Source organism: Toxorhynchites rutilus, chromosome 3, assembly GCF_029784135.1.
Source record: "Toxorhynchites rutilus septentrionalis strain SRP chromosome 3, ASM2978413v1, whole genome shotgun sequence".
Lineage (NCBI taxonomy): Eukaryota > Metazoa > Arthropoda > Insecta > Diptera > Culicidae > Toxorhynchites > Toxorhynchites rutilus.
The window spans coordinates 46045259-46072379 of NC_073746.1; the positions used below are offsets into that span (position 1 = coordinate 46045259).

General features: G+C 37.9%; 1 protein-coding gene and 2 non-coding genes across 5 annotated transcripts in view; 2 read left to right on the top strand and 1 right to left on the bottom strand.

Moving 5' to 3' along the window:
- Nucleotides 1-27121, top strand: part of LOC129774856 (probable nuclear hormone receptor HR3) — a 465935-nt gene that overhangs the window by 52226 nt on the left and 386588 nt on the right. The gene's annotated exons all lie outside the window — the stretch shown is intronic.
- On the bottom strand, nt 5290-5401 carry Trnay-gua (transfer RNA tyrosine (anticodon GUA)). The gene is made up of 2 exons: nt 5365-5401; nt 5290-5325 (listed from the first exon to the last, which is right to left on the bottom strand). It is a non-coding gene; the product is annotated as a tRNA-Tyr (tRNA).
- Trnay-gua (transfer RNA tyrosine (anticodon GUA)) lies at nt 5630-5749 on the top strand. Its single transcript has 2 exons — nt 5630-5666; nt 5714-5749. It is a non-coding gene; the product is annotated as a tRNA-Tyr (tRNA).

A 27121-nucleotide genomic window follows, 5' to 3' on the forward strand; every position in this document is an offset into this window, starting at 1 on the left:
ATTTGTAATAATAATTATTAATTACAAGGGGCTGTTCACATACCACATGGACAGAAAAAGCACAATTTAAGATACCCCCCAGCAAAGAATCATACTAATCTTATACTTTATTCAACCATATATCAGTTTACACTTTTTTCTTAACGAATCTTAATGTCTAATGAATCTGTTCACGAGTTAATATAGAGCTTAACACTAAACCTACCGATGTTTCATATATACCTATTCCTACCACAATATTTTTGAGTAAATAGATATCTGAGATTCACAAGAAATAAACAAACCTTTTCTAGCTTTCATAATTTTACATGATACATGCAGTGATATATGCTCTTTCAAGAGAAATTAAAAAAAAATACGCCCGCAGAGGTTAATATTGTACGTTTTTTGTCAACTCCAAATAATAAAACAAACTCAAGAAAATAAATAGATTTTTTGAATATTTAAATCAAATAATCAGTAGGTATTACAATTCATTTGTCCACCTTGTTAACCTTGTTAACACTCGACAACAAAACTAGAGGAACAGAGTAGAAAGTCTGAATTTTAAAGGGGATTTTTGGAATGTTGTAACTTTGTAAAAAATCATCGAATGAATATGGGATACACATATTTTTAAACTTTCAACTTTCCTGTTTTGAAACACCTCACGTATACATTTTCATCTTGGTGTGTGTAGATATAGTGGACAAAAATATCGGGAAGAAATAGAAAAATCGATTTCTTCCTATGTTTCCTTAGCTTTCGTGAATTAACGGAATAATGTTCTAACCAAGTCAATATCAAATTCAGTCTAGCTTGTCAGCTCTCAATTGAATGTTTAGAATGTTCTAGTAAGACATTCCACTACAGAGAAATTTGGAATAAAAAATTACCCTTTTGTCTTTGATGATGAATATTTCAACAAATAATGATCGCACCGCAAAACGAAACGCGGTTTGAAAAAATCTGGAATTTTCTACACCATTTTTTTAATACAGTCAAAAACTGGTTTAGTAGTGTTTTAGAAAATTTAGTTAGTGTGTGTATACACGGGGTGCGTATGCAAATGTGTGTGTGTGTGTGCTTTCACTGCTTGCAATTCCCATTCCAACAAACGCATGAAAACAAAAGTTACGTATCGTCCAAACCAAGAGTACACATGGCTTTTTGTACTTCTGATAAAGTTTACGATGAAGTACTCCTCTAATTAACTCGAAACTTTTACGGATCAGCTAGGAAAAATGGATGAACGTTCGCTGGAGTTTTTGGGATGCAAAATATTTAAAACTTATCTGCTTGCATTAATAATTACTGAAATATTTGTAAAATTGCACTATACTACGAGTACAAACAATCCAGTTTTTGGCACTTTCTGATATCGATGTAGACATTTTTAATGTTTTTTTGTCGTCAAAGCGACTAATGAACCTTGTACAAAATTTATTGAAGTTTTCAAAACCGCCGTTCGATTTGCTATGCGATTATTGTTCATGGATATATCCATGATCAAAGACGGAAGGGTAATTTTCCATTCTATCAAAAATCCTACAATGAGCTCTAGGTTAATAGGATTTTCTATTGACTTTGACTTAGCTAGTAAAATACTCCGTTAGTCTCCATAAGGTTAGAAAAATAGAAACAAATTGATGTTTTTATTTCTTCCAGATATTTTTGTATACTACATCTACTACTGGGTGTCCATAGTCACATTATTTAGTTGCGCGTTTGATTACTAAGCGAACGATCATGAGTTCAAAACTAAGGGAATTCAATAAACAATCTGTTTGTTTATTACCTTCACGCAACCAGCGATGTCAACGATTCTTTTTAAATAGCTGGAAAAATTTAAAAAAAAAAGAACTGGAAAAAGCCGGAAGGGATCGATCTCTCTTTTTTTCGGTTTTGTTTATATTAGCAAAAAAATTACGATATCAAGTGACAGTGTCTGTAAGTAGCATTTTTATTTTCGTTACCATATTTTGTTATCATACATTGAAACATTATGCTTCTGTTTTACATTTTGTGTCATTCTAACTAACCCTGACTTTTCTTCATGCATGTTTACATAATTTTTGGAAGCTAGAATTTCTCGCATAATTTTCGTTCTCTTTATACTTTTCAATTTGTATTCTGGAATCAACTGTTCAACAGACACATATTCATATTCTCAATTCTCACAGGATTCATATTCTCACATTCTCACAGGATTCATATTCTCAAGCTGGAGAGAATACAATATCGTTGCTTGCGTATAGCCATGGGGTGTTTGCATTCGACACATACGATGAGTCTCGAGGTTTTGGCGGAAGTACCCCCGCTTACTCTTCGGTTCACAGAATTATCCTACAGATTTCTCATCCGTTGCAAGATCATGAATCCATTGGTGATTGATAACTTCGAAAATCTACTCCAACTGACTCCTCAGTCAAGTTTTATGTCTTTGTACCATGATTTCCTTACCCATGAAGTGCACCCTTCACCGGGCATCACCAACCAAGTTTGCTTCCCATACTTCTGCAATTCCTTTGTCACTTTTGATCTGTCAATGCGACAAAAAATCCATGGAATCCCAGATCACCTACGCTCCGATTCTATTCCGCCGATATTTTCGGCAGAATATGGGAAAGTTAGATCTGATAAAATGTTCTTTACTGACGGTTCATTCATAAACGGGTCCACTGGCTTCGGCACCTTCAATGAAAATTCCTGTGCCTCTTTCAAACTCAAAGATCCTTGTTCCGTGTATGTCGCAGAAATGGGTGCGATATATTACGCTTTAGGGATCATTGAAACATTGCCCATCGACCACTATTTTATTTTTTCAGACAGTCTCAGCTCAATAGAGGCAATCCGCTCAATGAAAGTTGATAAACGCTCATCTTATTTCCTAACAAGAATAAGACATCTATTGAGTGTTTTGGTCAAAAAATTATTCAAGATTACCTTAGCATGGGTTCCCTCTCATTGCTCGATTCCGGGGAATGAGAAAGCGGACTCGCTAGCTAAGGTGGGCGCTTCAGAAGGCACACTTTTTGAAAGGCAAATTGCTTATAATGAATTTTTCCACATTCCTCGTCAGGACACACTCGTTAGTTGGCAGCGCATGTGGAGTGGTGATGAGTTCGGTCGATGGTTACACACGATTATCCCTAAGGTCTCGACGAGTGCATGGCTCAAGGGATTGAATGTAGGTCGTGATTTCATTCGCGTGATATCTCGGCTTATGTCCAATCACTACAACCTAAACGCGCATCTCTATCGCATTGGGCTCGCAGCAAACAATCTTTGTGATTGTGGCGATGGCTACCATGACATCGAGCATATTGTCTGGTCGTGTATCCGGTTCCATGCTGCTCGCTCTCAGCTCTCTAGAGCACTGAGAGCAAAAGGCAGACAATCGGATATCCCCGTCCGGGATATCTTAGGTAGCCGGGATCCTGATCTTCTGCTTCATCTATACCTGTTCCTCAGAAACGCCGATGTCAACGTTTAATGATGTTTCCTTCGTTATGTCCCCGTTTCATATCCCTCCTATCCGATCAATAAACTTTTACTTAGTCGCGGCAATACATACACATACTCTTTACAGATGCACGGGCCGAAGGTTGTGCAGTCCACTGATCATTCAACAAGAGCCAAAGGTTGTTCCGCTCATGACAACTCTACACGCGTTGAGAAGACGCACCACGCTAGATATGGGGTACATACTAGGGGGCGTTGCTGATTAATGGTCAGCTGCATCCCAAAAGGAAGTATTCCGTGTCGGGCACAGGTACAGAGCATTGGAGACAGCAACATCACAATTACGAAAACACTTGTAATACTAACCTCGAACCAACCGCGAGTAATCGGTTACATATTACTAACATAGTTATAAGGCAATCATTGTCGAAATATTGAACTCCCGGCCCCGTCAGGTTGACGCCATATGAGCCTTAATAAAAATATATATTTTGGATAAAAAAAAAATAAAATAAGGGAATTCAATGAACAATCTTTTTGTTTATTACCTTCACGCAACCAGCGATGTCAACGATAGCTGGAAAATATTTTAAAAAAAGAACTGGAAAAAGCCGGAAGGGATCGATCTCTCTTTTTTTTCAGTTTTGTTTATATTAGCAAAAAAATTACGATATCAAGTGACAGTGTCTGTAAGTAGCATTTTTATTTTCGTTATCTTATTTTGTGATCATACATTGAAACATTATGCTTCTGTTTTACGTTTTGTGTCATTCTAACTAACCCTCACTTTTCTTCATGCATGTTTACATAATTTTTGGAAGCTGGAATTTCTCGCATAGTTTTCGTTCTCTTTATACTTTTCAGTTTGTATTCTGGAATCAACTGTTCAACGGTTGCTAAGAAATGCGGCAGTATCAGAATCGTTGTAATCGTTGGGAAATTATTGACACAGCTTTTGGTGGTACAATTTTACCCTAAAAGACCCTTGAAATCAGTAAAATCCGGGCTTCGGATCTCCCTTATTATCGAAACTCTGAATATATTTTTTTTATTTAATCCCTCACCGAGGACAAGCGTGGATATTTTTCATCTCCTATCCTCCCTCTAAAGTTGTCCACGTGGTATGTGGACAGTCCTCAATTATTATTTATTGAACTTCATGTCTATTTGTTGATGAGAAAATGGTGTCAAGTTTACTCAATTAAGCAAAGTATTTAAATTGGTAAGTATTTTGTATGAATAAGATAAAGATAAATTTAAAAAAAAATTTGGCTTAGGAGTCGATGGTATCACTTCATTCTGCAAAAGGGGTCTCTTGCTCAAAATAGTTTGAGAATCCCTGGTCCACAGTGACCAAAAATCTCGCCTCAGCGTTTGCAGACAGTGCTGGACGACAAAGGAGACTATACCAAATACCAGTAGATTGATTTTTGTTATTTGTTAGCATTCTTGAACTGATTTCAATTTTTTTCTCAAGAAAAACTTGAACTTACTAGATAATCAAATGGAAATTGGCACTCAATTTTTTCACGTCTGAATTGGAGATTTTTTGTTTGTTTTTTTAAAACATGAAGTAAAAATGTGACCGTTTTATTTTTTTAATACTACATGAGAGTAAAAAAGATCGATTTAACGATGAATATAAGTCGCTTTCATTTATTTACTTTTCAAGCCTGAAAAACTCAGAAACAACAAACCAACAATTTTGCGATTGACTGTATATCAATATTTCGGTGCGAATTTCGGTTTCATGTTTATACACCTGTTATTTAGTCAACATTCACTTACGACATAAAAAAATGTAAAAAAAAAAGCTAGTAAATAACTGAAAAGTAAAAGAAGGCTTCCTTCGAGCCGGATTTGAACCAGCGACCTATGGATAAACTATTGCTAATACGATTTACAATCGAATAGGTTCCTCTACAGTCCACCGCTCTACCAACTGAGCTATCGAAGGTTTCATTCATTTAATCGCACCAATTCGTACAGCTGAAGTGCAGAACACCTAAAAGTGTCCGACTGATGAATGCTGGCGTTTTATATCGCCTTTGGTGGTAATAATAACAAACACGGCAGCAAAGTAAAAGCAAAAGAATGTTGCCTCCGCCACTGTTCGTTTCGGAGAGCTGTGGATGCTGCGCACCAACTGGAGCAACATCAGTTTACAGTTGCATGCCGATAAGAGCCTTCGATAGCTCAGTTGGTAGAGCGGTGGACTGTAGAAAAGGAATGATCGAAAGCGGATCACGCTATAAGAGTAGTAGTAGTAATCCATAGGTCGCTGGTTCAAATCCGGCTCGAAGGATCCTTCTTTTTTGTACGAATTCGAATTACAATTGAAAGCTACTGACTACATCCCTTGTTGAGCCCACCACCATTGGCACGCTTCTAGAAATGGGTGGCGGCAGGGTGACGGTACACACTATCTTCTCTACCAGGAAGTCGCGAAAGTAGCAAAAAGTATGTTCTTCATGCATGCTTCCCCCGTCACCCCCTATTTTTCCATGATTCGCACAGCACCCGTACATACTCAGCCAGATTCGCATCCCACATAAAAAGCCACGTTGCTGAAGCGAATCAGCCGAACAGGGCCGACCGAACCGAGCAGCTGCTTTCGTCCGTGATGATGCACCTCCTCCGCTTATCACCATCTCACAGAATGCCCCCTGCCCGATGTTTATAAGGAGGAATGAAGGAAAGAACGTCGACGGCGACAGCAGTCGCGATGACGCTACATACCGTATAATGTAGGAACGGAGCAAAACAGAACCGAGTAACACAGAGCGGGAGGGAAATGATGCAAAAAATGTACAAACACACGAACGGGATACAGCCACCACACAGTGCCACGACGCCACCCAACCCTCCTCACCACCATCGTATGGTGGTAAGCGGTGGAATGTTTACGGGGTATCACATAAATATCCGGAACATAACGGATCTTTTCAGATACAAATAATACTGTTAGTTCTTTTTATTCTGCTTTCTCGGTTCTTTTCTTGACCGCCGCGCTTTTGTTGGAGCGGGGAGGGCAATCTGCACGACAGGATTCGTATTGTGGTGGGGGGTGGGGGATGGTGGCTCGTCCATTCGCAGATTTTCTCTTCTTTTATTATTTAGCACTGTTGGCTTATGGCGGAGAGTGCGCGAGAGTTACTTCTCGAAGATAATATTCGCACGATTTGATGACTGTTGGCGAAGTTGCTGTTAGCGCTAAGGTTCTGCGTGAGTCGATGTGGATGAATACCGACACCGCATGAATATCCACATCATGACGATTATTTATTGATCGAAGATGGATGGAGGTATTTTTGTTACATTCTTTAGCGTTTTTGACGCGACAACGATGGGCGCACAAATCATGCGGCGTGTTTTTGTGATGAAGTGCTCATTTTTGCCTGCCTCGTTGAAATAACTCGATGATTATATATTGCGAGTGTTTTTCCCTCAGCTAACGTTGGGTTTTTATTGAATAAATTTAGGACACTTCAATTAATTGTGCGAGTTTTGACATACTTCTACAAAGTTCACATGATACGGGGGAGGGAAACTTTCATACGAGGGGTGTTCAAAAAGAGACTTTAAAATTTCGTGGGCATCCAACATTCAATTTTCATATCTTTTGAATCGCTGTATTGGTACACATGTTTATTTATTCATTTATTTATTTATTTATTCATTTCGTCAAACAAATGTAGACTACACACTTATACACTAATGTTACAATGTTTTCTTAGGTTACATATTATTTTTGCGGTACATGTTTCTTTATAGCTGTTTTTTTATTCATTGTTGTGTCAATTATTTCGCAGTGCTGATTGTATATACGCATCATGCGATTGATAGGGGCGTTATTTGCATAATTTGTTCTTGATGTTTTGGTTAGAAACAAATTTCGTGTTCTTAGTTGACGCCCAGTTGCATAGAAATTTAGTTTTTCTAGTAATTCAGCTGACTGTACTCGTTGCGAAATTAGGTCATTAACAAAAGAAAGCATTACAAATTCACATGTCCAGGCAGTATGTGTGAAATTTCAACAATACGTCATAGGGTTACGGAAGATAAAATGGTCAGTGGGCTATTGTCGATTGAAGTTGTATTGATAGTCATCTTATGTTTGAAGAAATCCATGACTTTCGAGTCACCCTGTATTTTAGTAGAACGGTCACATGTCAAAATATATAAAAAAAACAGAAATCGCTCTTTCGGTAGTCAATTGGATGTAGTTTTGTACGCATCGTATTCCTTGTGTGTTTATTCTCTGTGGAATTTAGTTTACTCGCCCTGATATTTAGGACAAACCACCAGTTTGAAAGAATATTAATATATTCTTGTGTTGAAAGTAAACAAATATTTGGTCCAATTTCAGCGATCAATTCCCGTGAATACAGTAAGTTTTCAAACAAATAAGTACCGTAAAATGGGGTAGCATTGGTCTTTTTCTCAATGTTTTGTGAATTTGTCCCAAGAATATTATGTTTCATATTTCCAAAACTTGTACTGCCCTAGTTGAAACAAAAAGATAAAGCTCACATTTTTTTTCAAACATTTAAATTTATTGAAATAAATGTGTCACGTCCAGTTTTCATTTTGGATCTCAATCTGGATAAGGGAACTATTCAATAAAGTTGAATTAATTTAGTTCTGGAAACTTCCGACGCAGATCGATACAAGGTTATATTTGTACTGAATGGACATTTCACAAACCTATACAATCACGCCGATCGGTACATTTAGCTGATTGAAACATTTCAGGAAATATGTTTATCGATTCGTGTTACTTTTACCTGAATTCGTTTCATTATTTTTTAATAAAAAGAAACTTGTGGAAAAGCAATGTACAGATTGTTTTGCATTACAGTTCACAGTTCAAATAATAACAAAATAGCTTATTAGCTAGCTAGCATTGTCTGAGTTATGAAAATAGAGCGAATTGAAACACGTCTGTGTTTAGTGAGGTTTGAACAAGTAATGAAAAATTCTTTATTGAAAACTACTCAACAAGGTAACTATGTTAACACGAAGGTACTAAGTTGCAACGTTGCTACCAAGCTGTCGACTATGTTGCTCCTCAACACTCCTCCTCAACATTGATCGATTTTATGCCAATAGCTTCCCGTAGCTGCTTCAATTTGATTGCTCCCAAAGGCTTGGTTAACAGGTCTGCTTCCATCATATCCGTTGGGCAGTACTGTATGGTTGCGATACCATTCTGTACAAGGTCCTTTACGAAACAGAACTTCGTGATAATGTGTTTCGACCTGCGGGTGTTCCTATCAGCAACGGAAAGAGCAATACAACTCTGATTGTCTTCATTCACCTTTATCGGAAGCTTCAGTTTTTCGCAATGGTCGTTCATCAATTTCCGAATCCACTGCAGTTCTTGAAGACATTCAGCAAGGGCGATGTATTCTGCATCAGTGCTTGACATTGAAACTCCAGACTGTTTACTGCATTTCCAGTTGATAAGTCCACCGCACAGCTTGAAAATGTAACCGGTATTTGACTTCCGGTCACCGACTTCTCCTGCCCAATCTGCATCGGCAAAGGCTTCAAGTTCGAATTGCTCTGTGCCTCCCAAATGTAGTTCAAGGTCGATTGTCCCCTTGAGATAACGCAAAACTCTTTTACCTTCATTCCAGTCGGCTTTAGTAGGCTTCGATACACGTCTTCCAAGAATAGAGGTTGCAATAGCTACATCAGGTCTTGTATTGACGGCTATATACAACAAAACTCCTACCAAATTCTGAAACTGCTCCTTGTCTTGAAGTGGTTCACTATCCTCCTCTTTTTGTTGAAGAAAGCCCGTTGACATTGGGACCTTGGACACCTTCGCATTCTCCATTTGGAAACGTGATAACACTTTCTTTATGTAGTTCTTCTGGTTCAGGACGAACCTGCCATCGTTGATTCGCACCTGGTGTGTTCAAAAAAAGACTGTAGAATTCAGCGGATATCGTACATTCGATTTTCAAATTCTTTGTTTTGCTGTATTGGTACACATGTCTCGATAGTATGTTTAAAGAGAGTTCCGATCGGGTCGTCGTCGGATCCAGACGTGTTTCTTTTCGCTCCGCGATTTCTTGTTGTTTTGTCGTTCTACCTTCTCGCGTTCTGTTTATGCTTTCTAAGTGCCAGGGGTTGTTTATTGTTTCCGGTGAAAAAGCTCAGTGATTTCGCGACGTTCGCTTAAATTTCCTTGTTAGTTGCCGAAAAAGTAGTGAATGAAAAGTCAATTGTTCGGCGAAGAAAATATGTTTCTGTGTGTGTTGGTGCTTTTGTATTCATTCGTCTGTCTCACGTTCTAACATGTTCGTTCACTCAGTTCGTTGAGAGAAAGATTCTCTCTGGTGTTGGCGAGGCATGTGCGCGAGTGTATTTTTATTCAAGCGGCACAGTGGGAGTGATTCTATTTTTATTTAGCGTAATCGTCAAAATTATAGCGGTATCCGTAACATACCACTACGCGGTAGAATCCAGTTTCACAAAAGTGTTTCGTCGGATTGCTTTTAAGCAATATATCCGATTCTAGTGGCGTTGAACAGTGTTTGAAAGAAAACACTAAATTCGATGATACGGTGGAATAATTTTTTTCGTTTTTCCGTGTGTTAACTAACGAAACCTTGTTTAATTTTTGACGTGTGTAGCATAAGAAGTCTCACTCTTCACCGTGTGTAATAATACACGAAAAGAATCTCCTACAAAGTGCGAAACTCCGAGTGATTTTAGGAATGCAATTGCACCCATATGCGATCTTTGTAGTGTTTGTATCACGTTGCTTATTTATTAATGATTGAACGCGGAAATTTCGGTGCATATATATGAGTGCGTAAGAATGATAAATTGTAGGGAAATGTGACAGGTGCTGGTACCACTCAAAATGATTCGACATTCGCTATAGGTGTGCTAGATTTGTTATATCATATACTAAACACACACACATAATGTTTTTGTTCAGAATTCGTAACAAGTTTTCAGCGCCGCGATTGGAGTTCTATAAAGCGTAGAATAGTTCTCTCGGTGACCTTATCAGGCTTCCCAAATATAACTATTCGCCTTAGCGATTGGATTTAGATTTAAAGAATGTGCGACAAAAATATAACACATTCAATTAGTTTTCCTTCTCAGGATACCTAAAAATGACCTTTTCGATAGTTCGCGTTTACACAATCACATCACTTACCACAGTGAATCCTGATTCATACCTCTCCCTACTAACAACTATCCCTTCCAAGATAAACGCTAGGGAACCACGCTATAGAGGCGACCCTTCTGGCCTTCGGGCGGCGAATATCATACTAACATTCCTTCCCTTTCCCTGGTGATTGTAAGGACGTGGCCGGCGTCGTTATTGACCATTTCAAGCTCGAATCACCGAGAACTGCACAACAAGAATGATTTGCTAGTCCCAAGCGTCATTCTGTGTGTTCTTTGTGCAATTTGGTTGATTCAGGTCAATCACGGAGAGCAACTACGAATTGTACAGTCTACCCAAGCTCATGTCTCGACAGTATGTTTAAAGTCTCAACAATGCATCATAGGGTAATGTTTTATTGATAATCACTTCATGACTTTTAAATGTCACCTGGTCACTTCAGAACATTCCAAAATAAAAACAAAAATAAAAATGGCTCTTTCGGTAGCTATTCGGATGTAGTTTTGTGCGCAACGTATTTAAGAAATTTTCCGTGAAATTCATTTTATTCGACCTTATCAAAGACCTATTCTAGCGTGACGTGACAACGTTTTGGCTCACTAAAAACAGATTTTTTTCGTTTTCGTGTATAATTCACTTATGAAAACACACACTTAGACGAATATATAAGGTCGAATAAAAGAAAATTCACGGTAAATTCCACGATTTCCAAATAGTAAACGATATCTAAGTAAAATTGAGAAAAAAAATCCTACAAAAATCTTCAGTTGGAGAATATTTTACAGTTTAATGTTGTATTTTAAGTTCCGTTTTAAAACATTCGCATAAACTTTGTTCAATGATATGTCAACAGAAAATGAACGTGGATTCCAGTATATTCATTTTTTTAAAAAATCTTGCAAGAACTGCAAAAAAAAAACAACACGCTCTGTTGCCACATTACAAAATCAATAAAGTATTTTGGATATGAATTTGTCCATGTTGTAGCAAATTATATACTATTGTTTATGTTTTTTTCTTACCCTGAATACCTCTCATTTTCCTCTGATATCTTCCCTTCCCCTTCCAAAGATCCATCATATAGGGGAAGAGGTTGTCCTAACCGGATCGGTGGTTCTGAACTTACTCCCCTTTTGTATGTCAGGAACGGTGCATCCTACCAAAATCTCAATAGTGTCAAATGAAGGATGTCACAACACTGAAAACTTAATAATAAAGTGACTTTTTGTCTTGCTCTCTCTATTCTAACGTGGAAAAAGAGATCAATGTTCTTTTAGATTGCGAAACATTACAAAACAATTTCAAATTACATTTGCAATTTACAATTAATTTTCAACATCTTGAAACAACAAGAAGTGAGGTGTTGTCTGGTCACAAAAGTATTTGACTTACAAGAAGCCAATTTAACTACAAAATATTCTCCAACAGATGATTATTGTAGAATAATTCTCAAACTGTTCTATAACATTGTTTGAATGTTGTGTGATTTATACATGAAAACGTGAAAAAAAATGTGTGTAATGTGTCAAAATATGTGTCGATACGCTGGAATGTATCATACACTTTTCGTGACATGACAACAACTCCATGAAACAGTTCATACTCCTCTGTTTGTGGATCGATCTTAACCAAATTTTGTGGGTTGTTGACCCTCAATGTTTGCTATGAGAAAGCCAAGTATAAAAAGTTGATGGGTCTGAGCCTAGGCGCACGGACGGGATATTGACATGGGACTGTGATTGTGTGTAGTAATTGCATTTAAATTGAGTTTTTCATTGTTCAAAATCTGTATTTTTTTCTCTTTTGATACATCAAATGGATGCCCTGGAAAAACCGTTTCCTGTATGTACCTGTATACTTCAAACGAGTTAGATGACATAACGTGGTAGAATTTGGTACCGCATTCTGTTCAAAAATGTACACAAAAATACCATTAAAGCCATTACTACCCTTTTCTTTTTCAAGTGTTTATTCAATCAAAGAGTCATCATGTATCATTTTTAAACACAAGTCTAAATAGTTAAGACCTACATAAATATAAGCCTGAGTCAAATCAATCTATGACTACAAAAATATATTATTGATAAAAAATACTATTATCTCCTTCGTTACCACGATGTCCGGAACATTGTTTGTAATAACTTTATAGCCCTGTAAGATTGCGACTACTCAAGCTATCATAATCTGATTTACGTGGGTATACTTTTTCGATCTTCTAAATCAGCAGCCATTTAAAGTCATTTATTGCATTTTCACATAACCAAACAACATACTGGATATTATGACATCCTGGACCACAATTACACAAATTGTTAGTAGTGATAAAAACATGAATTGAACACAAATTAATTGGACAACATACAATATAATATAGAATTGATTCCTATTATCGGTAAATGGAAAATAATTCATTTTGCGTGTCAACTTACATTAAGAGCTAACGCCCGAATCTAGGAAAAAATATTGCTCGTCGCGTCGGGGAGAAAGCGGGTGGATAGTGCAATCGAAAGAAAACATACCCAATTAAATCGTCAAATTGTTAACTTTTTTACTATATTCACATTCAAGCAAAAAAAAACTGGATAAATTCCCTGTCTAATGATATGTAACACAACATATGTCAATAACCATTTTGAGTAAAATGCGTTTGAAAACTCTTAATAAATCGTCACATTTTCGGTAGAGTGACTCCTCTATATAGAAATCAAAGAAATAGTCCTATGTCAAAATGTTTAAATTTAAGTTCATCTGATAATTTAAAAAATGCTTAATTTTTTTGTGACGTGACAGCGCTTCAAAACCCGTTTTTTTAATTGCTTGTTCCTTATAAACTACAAAATGAAAACTAGGTCTACCCACTGCTTTTCAAACAAGTATTTAATTATCCATTCAATAGTATATAGACATTGGGCCCTATTATAAAAATCGAATCGAGGATTCGATACAATCACTATCACTGTCACACCGAGTAAAATCTGGAATTATAGAAATCGAGGAAAACTGCTCGATTCGTTAGCAAGCTCGCATGTCAGCGGTTGTGATGAAATATTTTGAAACAAGTTTGAAATGTTTCACGAAGTACTACAGAAAGGCTTGCAAATCTTTTGACGTAGAACTACGTCTTTCAGGAAGGGTTCCGAATCAGAAAACAGGTCACCTTTTTGTAAAATTAAGTTAACGTTAATAACTAATTTTCACAGCGAACAAATTCTGATAGTTTGCACACCAATGGAATCGGAAATTCTCTAAGATTCGTTCAGTATACTATACAATACAGTCCACTATTGCCTAAACATTTTAAATTAATGAAAACTTGAAGCATTCTCATTTTCCCATACATTTGTTCTGCCGATTTGCGTGCATTCCCGAACAGAGCTGTCAATAACGAGCAACGGATACATTGGTTTCTGCCCATTTTCAGCATATTTGGTTTAAATAAGCCATCCTCGATTTGAAGCCACTATCATTATCTGTGTGGACACCGACTGGACAACATAGTTGTTGGACGAGCTGGACGACGAGGGATCGAGTGCCTTTCTCAAGGCAATGAGGGTGGAGGTGTAGTGCAGGAGTAGAGTAAAGTTTTCCAAGGGCCTTTCTCAAGGCTAGAGACGAATGAACTGAAATAGTTTAAAATCTTTATAATACAAACCTTGAACCCACGCCACTTCTCGTTTGGTGGTTATCGAAGCAACTTGGTTGCCGCAGAGCGTCGAGCGGGAGAGGATTGTTTTCTTGTCGGGTGAAGGAGGAGTATGGAATAGAGTTTCTTTCCACAGGGGCCCATGTCAGGGCTAGAGGCGGAAACCAATAATAGAATAGAATGAAAACACAGATGCGAGTGAGCTAGCATAACACTACGAGCGGATATTATTCATGCCTAATGCTGATTTCACACACATACACACGACAAAGAAGAGCAGCATACGAGATTTTTTTGTGCTAGTGCGGATATGGAAGAGTATCCAGAATTTTGGAATATAGATATACACTGCATTTATTTAGATAAACGTATATTACATGAATGTATGCTTTCAAATTCCAACAGGGTAACCTTACTGTTGCATGTTGTGGGGTTCGATCACTTCTCAAGCGGAATATAGGAGCAAAAGAGTTCATAGTTTGTGTTCGATATCTGAGTGGGAAGGAGAAAGCCTTATGCGAGTTGAACAAAATAAACGAGAAGTGCTGATAGCTTTCGACTCTACTCGACTCTTTCGAGTCTAGTAATAAAAAATTAAATAATATCCGAAGTGATAAACAAGTGGATTGAATAATATAATTCCGTAGTTCTACGTCGAAAACTGCGGTCGTGTCCTAGATACAACCCATTACAATTTTTTTTTGAGACATCTGCTATGAAAATTATAAATATCAACATTTCATGGTGTCAATATGGTTAAGTTTTGGCGAAAACTGATATTCCCTCAACGAATGAAGCTTAATAGGCGTAATGCATAAATGGATGTGTACTAAAAACGGCATCATGGAACAATTTGCTTTACAAAAAATACAATTATTAGAAAATGAATTTTTTCATGTATTCTCACAACTGCAATCTATGGAATTCCGTAAGGAGTCACGCATGAATACCTCTTTTTTAACAAAACAATTTTTTCGCATGTAATTTTCTTTTAGCGTCGATTTCTTGTTGTAGCGGCGTCAATAGCTTTATAGTATTGGGCCACCACCTGTGGCCCTAAACTCTCGCTTGTTGCGTGCTAGTGTTTCCTTTACCCTTCACATCATGTCAATCCAAATCTGTAATTTATAAAAAATCATTATTGTTTTGCAAAACATTTCAGCTTTAGCAGCTTTAGTTTCGTATAGTATAGCAATAAAAAAGAAAATTTATGACAAAAATAACACGTAATAATGTACGCTAGCAGCAATAAGCAATTTTTAGGTAGGAAATTCGGTTGATAGTAATTCAAAGAATGATAAAATTTGCTTATGAAGTTCATCATAGAAGAAGTCCATCATATCATAGAAGTTCATCATATCATAGAAGAAACACTTACTTTCTGCCATTCTGAATCAAGACGCATTGATTGTCTCAGTGCATTATGCTCCTCACTGAACTTATCCCAATTTTCCTTAACCGTGATTCTATTTGAACTGCCTCCACAAAAACCTCGAGCAATGTTTACATTCGCTTTTATTGGTTCAACGAGTCGTTCAAACTGCTTGTGATTTGTCTGTCCATTCATTTTCAGCCACTGAAATATACGCTGGAAGTAAGTTCTGCATTGTAAATTGTAACATGATTAATATAAATAATGCTGGATTGAACACTTACCTTGTAAAGACTATTTTGGTAGCACCGTAAAACAAATACTGATCAAAACAAACGAACATGTGTTGAAAATTGCATATATCTAAGGGTTTCTGAAATGTTTCCCAAAGGAAAATATCAGGGACGCAAACCAAAACGAAATAATTCTCTGAAGATATGCAACAAGCGAACCAAACAACTCGAAAAGTTCTGACACTTGCATCGATAGCTATCACTCGCTCGGTGCTATCGAATTGCTCGATTTCTATAATAGTAAAACAGAGCTAACGAGCAAAATTCTTATCACCTCGATTTCTATAATAGGGCCCATTGAAGTTTGGTTAAGCAAGTGCGCAGATATCTAAAGAAACATAAAAATAGTGGAAACCTAAAATATTTGAAATGTACAATATTTACGTAGTTTTTTAAACTCGCCCTCGTTGATGCACATGAATTAAATCCGTTTCAAAAACTGTATGTCATAACTAATGCTTATCCAGATAACGTTTTCAATTTCCTTATAAAACATGATTTGAAATTTCATTATTTGGTGCATAGCCTCATGGAATAGGGTACTCCCGTAGCCGAGTGGTTAGCGTCACACGTTATCATGCCGGGGGTTCGGGTTCGATTCCCGTTCTGGCCGGGGGATTCGTTAAAGAAATTTCACCCTACTGGCACTGTGATGACGCGTATTGTAGAGCTTTCCACTCCAGAATACATTCGAGGCATGTTATTCGGCATAGAAATCTCAACCAGGTACTAGTAATAAATATGATGCAAGTAATACCCACTTTGAGAAGGCAAAAGTTCCACTGAGAACGTCAGTGCCATTCAAGAAGAAAAACTGGGATGGGTAATTTTTTTATATTATATTCATTCTTATATCGAGCTCTTTGTGTGTATGTATGTGATATGAGCATCAGGAATGAATGTTATCTGCTCCGCTCTGCGGATGGCTTATATATACCAAATAAGATGAAAACGGACTGGTTCGGTTTCCGATTTTTGTATTATCAAACTTTACAGTTCTTTCGTCTCTAGCCTTGAGAAGGTCCAATTTGAGTAACTCCACTCATGCCTTGGGAAAGGCAGTTTGTATTATCGCTCGACGCACGCCGGTGACTGATGTTGACTCGATGACACACCAAAACGGGTAGAAACGTATGCCTGATATTGACGGTACGGGTAGGTGAATACACCCTTACTGGAAGACGTAGTCCTACGTCAAAAGGTCATAATAAGATAAAAGCATGATAATAAGATTTTCTGGGGCGAATATGTCTCGGCATCTTCGCATCGATTATTGAGCCTTGGAATTACTTGATTTTGTTAAACACACGTCTTAGAATATGGAATATGACATATGATTAAAGTCAAAGTATCGGTGGCTTCTATCAATCGATGCAGAACTTTTCAACAAACAAGCCGTTTCATTCAGTTGTCGGAAACAATGTACCGTTTTGTATCAAATTCCGAACACTTCATTTTTAAATGTAAATTTACTGAACTTCAATATTTTCAATAATTGAATAATAAATACCCTGACATTCCTTGTGGTGTAGGCTTCATTTTATTGATAATGTATATAACTTAAAATACTAAGCATTTGCAAAAAAAGTGACTGTCAAAACCAGCGATAAAATGTTTGCGTTAGCAAATTCGGAATTTGAATCAAGTTTCGAAGCACAATGTCCAAATTTTGGGGAGTGTTATATTTTTCGAAAGAAGAATAGCTAATTCGCTTTGATTTGATGTATTGATCATCTAAATCGGTCTAGTAACTCAAAAGTTATGATAATAAAAAATGCATTTTGGGTTTTCGGAATTTGAGACAAATGTAATCAAACATATTTTTAGTTTTTCACCGTGAATATGAATTTTTAAATTAATTTTATAGTAGTCAAATGAAAGAAAAGGCTGTATTGTATCCAAAAACCACATTAAAACCACATTAAAAAAATCTTAAGTGTTCGGAATTTGAGACAAAACGGTAGTCAGATGGGCAATTAATAAAAAATATATTTTCAAAATATCGACATTCCGTTATGAATCGTATAAGCATTCGCCCAACAATAAATGCTTCCATTGATGTTTGATAAATTTATTCAAAATAACATTTCAATGGATAAAACAAAGGAGCATAAATCACACAAACATTGATCGAAGTTAAAACGGTTGATGCATGTTTCATTTGAAGCGCTTCTAGATCAGCAAAATAAGTACACAATAGTTTCAACATGATAAACATCCACTGGAGAGGGGGCGAGGAACTAACGATATTAGATTATGTGCCAGAAGCACAGTACCAACCAGCCAAACTAGTCAAACAGTTGAGGCTTCAGCCCGAGTTATGTTATAGCATACCCACCTCGACTGGCGCTACACGATAGAATGGGGAGCATTAGTTTAGCTTTTCTTGCTTCCTTTCCCCATGTTACAGCCACGCTAGCGCAGCATATCATAGCATATACCCACGGAGTTTTATGTGCGTGTGTGTGTGTGTGTGTGTGTGTGTGTGTGTGTGTGTGTGTTGGTGTAGATTCTATTTTATGCTGAGACTTTTCTATACATGAAGTATAACATAGATAAACACACTGGGAGTTTTTTTTTCTTGCATCTATGCGCCTTTTCTTTCGCTATTCCACACCAGAGTGAGACACCGGTATTAAATCTGTTTCTATGACGACAGTATCCATTGATGGCATGAGGTTTTGTTTTTCGTTGTATTTATTTGTGAAATTTTGATTTGATGTGAGAAGTCCTAATGTCGTAATATGTTCAACGTAATAATCGCAGTACTTTCCTCCTTGAAAAGATTCAATTCTGTGTTTGACGGACACAAATAATCGTGTGGATCTTTTTTGGCTTATTTATCTTATCAACACTCTATCCCGTAATAAAGCTCCTACTTTGCTTCCTAATTCTAAGTGATAATATAAGTGGGATTAAATAGAAACATTGTTATTGATTATTTTCAAATCCATACGTCCATTTTTGTAATTTTCATTCGAAAACTTGATTCAATGTGAACATTTTGAGTTCAGCCATCCATGAATGGTTCAACATTATTCGCTTGTTATTTTTATTGTTGAATTTTATTGTTGATTTAATTTTCTATTTTTATATTTTTCTTATCTTTTCAGGTTTGTTCAATTATCATTACGATGGATTTTTCAACAGTTTCACGACAATTTCAATGTTTTTACAACATGGCGCATCGTGAGTTGATATAGTAAGTATAAACATGATCAACATAATCAACGTTGATACTTAATAGTTACCTCAACTTCCTCCGTTTTGTTTCACAACTTTGAAACAATGTGACTCTGTTTAACCACAGCTAACTTGCTTAACAACTCAATGTTTCAATTGGTGTGTTTTGCCGTTCCTTGTTGAGGTTTTTCAGTAGACAAACATAGAAGTTTAAATGTTGATACTGAAGACTAAAACATGCAGATTTGGAACTGAGTGGACTTATAAACGCAGCGCGGAAGAAACATGGAAATGTCTTCCCATACACTTTACTGTTTTTAATGTTTGCTGATCGCTTAAGTATTGACCATAAGAAGAACAGCTTAAAACATTACTTGAGCGAGGCTCAATTCCGATTGGAATCTTAAGTGGTTTTATCGAAGCAGCTTCCCCAGGTGGCGTTTATGTTTCAAGAGGATTAATCACCATTTAGGATGACCTATGCGTCATAACACCCAAAGAAAAAATATCAACGAATCGGGTTTATCGGATCGCCGCATTCAGTCATGATTTTGATTGAAGATTTCGATGGACCTTCCATATTCGGCGCAGGCGCAATCGTCGCCAGTTCAACGCTCTCGAAATCATCATCATGTCTTGTATAAGTGGTGTAATTCAGCAGTAGCATCATCATCAGCAGCAGCAAACCTCTTGCCTTTCCCCGTTCCGAATACGGAAATGTCAATGGTATGCAAAATCGATTGCCAAAAAAGGCTTGCGCAACAGTTGCAGAAACACCACCGGCAGGCAGTAGTGGTCAAAATTTGGCGCCTTCATCTTTTTTCAGTTTTTACTGTTTCTCTCTCTCTCTCTTTCATGCATCGTAGGTCCGAGATGTGATTCGTGATTCGACCAACTGCCGGCCAGCTTATCTCATGCAGTCGAATCGGGAAGATAATACGAAATCTTTATAGCAGGTTGAGGTTTTTGCTTTTGAATTAACCCAATGGGTCAATGGTCTGCGTTCCGAAGATATATCATTTGAACATTTGATGGCGAATCGCAGTGAGACGAACCCACTACTTTTTTATGCTTATCAGGCTATATCCGATTCATATACTTCCACAGTTTTCATAAATTGCAATTGCATTTTTCTGCCAACTCTTAAATTGTTGTTGTTGTTCACCAGATCAGATTTTAAATTCAGTAGATTTTGGTTCAACCGTTATAAATCTGTGGTTAACAGCCAACAAGTGGTAAGTGGCGCCATTGCTAAATACGGGGATCGTGATGGATACTTCAGATTTCATATTTTTTCACCAAATGAAATACATTCCATCGACTTCCACAGTGTATCAAAATCAAGACGTGCATCTCAACCTTTCCGTTTTGAGAAAGCGAAATTCCTTTTAAGAAATGAGTTTAACTGAGGAAAAAATATTCTGGTGAAGTTACCTCTCTACCGGAATACGGACGTTGAGTAGCTCGATTGAAGTTTAGTGTTTCAGTTTTTTTATCGAATGACGCATAAAACCTTGTGTATGTTAAAAGCAAAAGTGCAGTGCCAAATATTGATTTAGGAACTGTGGTCATGTTTCGGTAACTCATCTAAGATGCTCGAAAATTATTATATTTATTGTATTGTATTCTGAGTTGTTGTGGTTGGTGTGAAAGTATAAACATGCGATAAATATGCGTCACGATGCGTCAACCATTCTACATAATTGACGTGCCGACGTCTTCTATCCGACAATCAATGGATCGGAGCGGCTTGCCGTTCAGTGTTACCTCATAGGCTATATAACTCATTTATGTTCTTTGTAGGCACTTTCACCAACACCGTGAGAGCTAATGATTGAGTGTTTAGTGAGTTGTTAATGAAAATGACCAATGGCCAAATATAAACTGACCAGACGTCCCGCGTTACAACGTCCCGCATTTCGAAAAAAAACCGAAAATGTCCCGCGATATCAATATATTTCAATATTACAATTTGATGATTTTCTTGAATCGATGAACCTCAAAAATACTTTTAATTGGCAGACTGTTCAAGAGCACTTCCGATGCATCCGAAGATTAACAAGTTGAGCTGGTTTCATTGACAGTGGACTTTTTGTTTAAAGAGTGTCAACTGAGAACGACAGCAACAAAATTGGAGAATGATTCTTAATAAAGTCCCCTATTGATCCACAGGGACGTACGTGCGTCAGACGAAAAGTTCATTTTCGGTCCCCTAGCTCGGTCGAGGCTCAACGTGCTGAATAAGCCGGAAGAACTAGTGTATATGAAGTAGCAGGGTTGTTTGATGAAATATCATTAATGAAGTGTCAGACGGTCTTACGGCCTAATCCATGGCCGGTGGATAGATTGATGTCGGCATGTTCTTTAACCTTTTCCTGGCTTTGGCGATCAGCTGTCTCTCTGTTTTGGCCATGAAATTATTGAAGAAAATCTTTCGTTTGAGGTTCGCCCATTTTTTTTTAATTGGTCGCAGCTGAGAAATGTTGGGAAGGTTGGCGGTCTACGTTGCAAGCTTTATCTCCAGCCAATTCATCCTGCAGTGATCTTTTGGCATAATGGGGTTCTGCCAGATTTGTTCTAAAGACCACTTCAACGTGATGGTTCTTGATGAAGGCGGCTACTTCTGGCAGGCACTTCTTACTGTATACCTCTCCGTTCACTGTACGAATCGAAAGAAGAGCGAATTGGACATTTCATTCTCGTCCGTCAGAGAAGGACATTCTTCCAGAATTTGGTGTGGAAGATATGTTTGACGTCGTCGCTTACCTCCTTGCTGGGGAACCTAAAGCACCCGTTCATCTGCCATTCGTTGATTTCTATCATCAAGTACGTCTCGTCTTTCATTATTAGCACAACATAGCACTTCGCCGGAAAGAAGTTTTTCACCAGAACCTCCAGCTAATCCTTCTGGGTGATTGCCTGCTGTTTAGACACGGCCGATCTTGTCTAAAGCTTTCGCATAAAAATGTCTATTTTGGCCGAATTCTTCTTCACCGTTTGGCCGGTTGCTTCGATCTTCCGGTTGAAGGAGGGACGGTACATGATGCAAGGACAGGATGTTGTAAATACTAGATCGGCTATATCCGATGGACACGAAGTGTCTCAGGATATCCGACTTCCTTGCTGTGAGGTGGAGCTGGCAGTATGAGAAAAATAATCAATTTGCTTGACGGTTCTGCTTCTGCTAATCAACAATCCATTGAATTATCTTTTGTAGATTTTTTCCATCGCCATCCGATAGTAGTCGATTTCTTTAATGTATACGATAACACTAAAGTCGTAGAAAAATGGTTTGGGATTTTCAAGCATTCCATTCGGTAATTTAAAAAAATGGCAGAACTCGAATCGTGCTTACCAGGCTTCAATTCTCTGACTGAGCGAGTTTTTTCAGGCATAAATAAAATCTGGACCACCGTAAAATCCCAGCTAAGTACCGATACGTTGAAATAAAAAATACAGATAAGGTTTAATTGTAACGACACATGTTAAGAATTTCACGAATAAATGAGACTAGCTAAACTATGGCTTCTGTTCTAACGTATATACATAGCGTTAGACCTCTGGCCATCTGGTCACTTTAGCCAAATATCTTAAAATTGCATGAAACGTCAGTAGATCGAATCTCGAATTTAATTTTTTTTTTTTTTTTTGACAAAAATCGACACTGTGGGACTTTTTCGGAATACGAAGCAAAACGTATGGTTTAAGGTGCCAATCAAAATAGTTATCTCGATCTTTCATTCGGAACTTGCTAAGAAATGTTGGTTCACACGATAAGTATATTATATTATATTAATTTGGAAATATAAAAAAAAAATTTTTTTGTGCCGCGCAACACAGAAAAAAATCACGCATATCTAGAAAAGCCGTAGGAACACATTTAAATATGAATTAGAGTTATACTGAATCTCTAAATCCCCAAATAAAGATTGAAAATTTCAATATTTTTTTAGTACTTCAATTTTTGATGAATTTTTTTTTTATATTTTTTCTTGATACACCTTAGTGAGATGCACACTCAGTATTTTTTTTCCAAATTTTTATCTAGAAGCTTTTGAGGATGGCGTGAAATAAACAAAAAAGTACGTTTTTCACTACGTTAAGCCACATAGGGGTTAAGAAAACCGCCAAAATTTCTTATTTAACATCCAATACAATATTTGCCATAGAGCTAGTGATTTAGTTTTGGGGCACTTTTTACCCGGCCAGCCCTTTGAAAAAAAAATAGTTTAAATTTCTTTCGATATATTCTTTAGGTTATACTGAGATATTCTAAACAATGTCATTAACACTCAATTCAAAGAAGATTGAGTGTGACAGTAACATTTGAGCCATCAACCAACCGACCAACTAAAAGAACCATCGAGACGTTTTGAGGGAGAATTACATTTTCAGGAGCATATGGATAGTACATATTAGGCTGTCAAAAAAGTCCTGCGGTATTTTTTTTTAATTTTCATTTGTTCATAAAATTAGTTACAATCATCTGTTTTAAGTCAAATATGCGCCGTTTTGTTCGATGACTTGTTCCCAACGAGATGCCAACTTCATAATACCCCTGTTATAGAAGCTCGCTTCCTTATTGGCAAAAAACTCGGATAGCCAATTTTCACAGGCCTCTTTTGTGGCTAACTTCTGACTACCTAGCTCGTTCGCCATGGACAAAAACAGGTGGTAGTCACTTGGTGCAAGGTCCGGACTATACGGCGGATGCAAAAGAACCTCCCATCCGAGCTCCCAGAGTCTGGCGCGTCACCAAAGAAGTGTGTGGCCTGGCGTTGTCCTGATGGAAGACAATGCGGCCTCTGTTTATCAAAGATGACCTCTTCTTCATGAGTGCTACCTTCAAGCGGTCCAGTTGTTGGCAGTACAAGTCCGAATTGAGCGTTTGGCCATAGGGAAGCAGCTCATAATAGATTATTCCTTGACAATCCCACCAAACACACAGCAGAACCTTCCTGGCCGTTAATGAGGGCTTGGCCACCGTCTGAGTCGCTTCAGCGGGCTTCGACCACGACTGTTTGCGCTCCACGTTGTCGTAAGTGACCCACTTTTCAAAAATATGTCGGATTGAGATGCATTTATTTTGCTCCATATTTGCGACACTATAACTCACGAACGACTTAACCAAACAAAACACTGTTAAGGACTATATTATAGCGCGCAAAAATACCTTTCCAACAAGCTATAGTATGACTCGATACAATTAATACAACTAGAACTACGCGCTTACGACACCTCGCGGAAATACCGCAGGACTTTTTTGACAGCCTAATATAAAGGATTCGATTATATAGGGTTGGGGAAAAAGAAATGTCGTATTTCTGATCGAAATTTGACGCTTTATTTATAATACTTAAAATTATCCAATTTCAGTCAAATATGCCCGTTTTGTTCGCAAACTTGTTGCCATTTAGAAGGCAACTTAATTATCCGCCCCCAAGCCTCTTTTGAGGCCAACTTGGTATCACCAAGAGCATTTTGCATGAACCGGAAGAGATGATAATCACTTGGAGTCAGGTCCGGACTATACGGTGGGTGCAATAGGACATCCCATCCGAGCTCCCGTAGCTTCTAGAGGGTCATCAAAGATGTGTAAGGCCGAGCGTTGTCCTGGAGGAAAACAACACCATTCCTATTGATCATTTCTGGCCGCTTCTGGTCAATCGCCTGCTTCAAACGGTCAAGCTGCTCACAGTAGAGAACCGAGTTGAGGGTCTGGCCATAGTTGAGCAGCTCATAGTGGATGATTCCCTTCCAATCCCACCAAACACACAGCAAAACCTTCCTGGCCGTCAATCCGGGCTTGGCGATGGTTTGGGCTGGCTCACCACGCCTTTTTTCGCTTTAAATTGTCGTACGTGATCACCAGTCCACTTTTCATCACCAGTCACCATCTTCTTCAAAAATGGGTCGAGTTCGTTCCGTGTCAGCAGTGCATCGCAGGCGTTGATTCGGTCTAAAAGATTTTTTTGCGTCAACTCGTGTGGCACCCATACATCCAGCTTTTTTTGGAATCCAATCTTCTGCAAATGGTTCCAAACGGTTTTATGGTCTATACCCAGTTCCTGGCCAATCGAACGAGTGCTCACATGCCGGTCTACTTGGATGATTTCAACGATTTCATAGGTTTACACGACGATTGGCCTACCAGTACGGGGTGTATCTTCGACAGCCACTACACCAGAACGAAGTCGATCAAACCAACGCTGTGCTGTGCGAATCGTTACAGTATCGGGTCCATAAGCTACGGCCGCCTTCGTTGCAATTTTGCCTCGCAGGTAGTAAAAACGTAAAATATGGCGAACTTCTTGCTTGGTGGACTCCATCTTTGACGCGCCATAACTTGAGACTGAAAAGGACAATCTCAACACTGTCAAAACGACACATGTAGCACAGATTGTCGTCTTTAAATAGCCGTAAAGTAAGACCCGATGCGATAAGTACAACACAAGATATGTTTAAGTGTTGCCATATATAGACAATATACGACATTTCTTTTCCCCAACCCAATATAAAATGAAAAGAAATATAAAACACAGACAATTGAAACCGAAAGTTTACTTGTGATTCGAAGCATTATCAAACTCAACTTTCTGAGCTGTGATTTTCACATCAGATTCGTCGAATTTCGCTTCAAAAGCTCTTCAAAATGCTTCTAAACATTGAGTTTATATTATCCAGTAGCCGCTTGGCCACGTGGAACAAACTTCTTAGTTGGCAACCCTGGTTGCTGAGATATACACTCGACAGAAAAATTAGAGAAACAGAGTGCGGAATCGAAATTTCAAGGTGATTTGTGGAATACTGTGACTACGTGACTTGTAAGAATCAAATTGTTGACCTAACAGCAACTCAGCCATTCCATGCCAAAAGTGGTTCTGTGGTTCTCAGATAATCGTCAAAAGTAGTAACTTTGTTCTTTATCGCAAAAAAACACCCGTATTTTTTATGTTTTTATTAGGATGCCCATTTCCATTTTAGGGTGGTCCACTTTTTCCCACAAAAATGACTTTTCTTTCCAAATTTTCTTCCGAACTATTGAACCACTGAGCTTGAGCTTGGGTAGACTGTACAATTCGTAGTTGCTCTCCGTGATTGACCTGAACCAACCAAATTACACAAAGAACACACAGAATGACTCTTGGGACTAGCAAATCATTCTCGTTGTGCAATTTTCGGTGATTCGAGCTTTAAATGGTCAATAACGACGCCGGCCACGTCCTTACAGTCACCAGGGGAAGGGAAGGAATGTTAGTATGATATTCGCCGCCCGAAGGCCAGAAGGGTCGCCTATATAGCGTGGTTCCCTAGCGTTTATCATGGAAGAGATAGTTGTTAGTAGGGAGAGGTAAGAATCAGGATTCACTGTGGTAAGTGATGTGATTATGTATAGGCGAACTATCGACCACTCGACGGAACAAAATTCTGAAAATCTTCTAAGTCATAACACGCAACAGAGATTATCTTTAGGTATTCTAAAAAGGAAAACCTGTTAGTATGATTGGACTGGCTGTATATTTTGTTATTTCATCGTACGTACGAATCTAAATTCAATCGCGATGGCGAAGAGTCTCTTTGGGAAACCTGAAAAAGTAACCGAGAGAATTCCTATGGAACCAATAAGACGGGCGATATATTTCATTATTCATTCCGCGTACTTTGTATCGAACTCTAATAACGATGGCGGGAGTTATGTTTCGGAAATCTGAGAAGCTAATCAAGAGAACTAAACGGATGAAGAACCTATAGTCTGAGTTTATATACTCAATTTAGTGGCTGGAATTGAAAAATCAGGAACCAAAAACTAATATAAATGTATCTAATATAATCAACTAACCAATAGCTTGAAATGAAAACTAAAATAAGAGTCTTCTGACTTAAATTATGATATTCTGAAATTATAAATTCCTAACATAATTAAACCATGAGCCTGATTACAAACGCCACCCCACGGTGAAAACGAGAAGAAGTGTATTTACCCTTGCATACCAATCATCTCGTCCCCAACGAAAAGTGAAGCTCGCTAT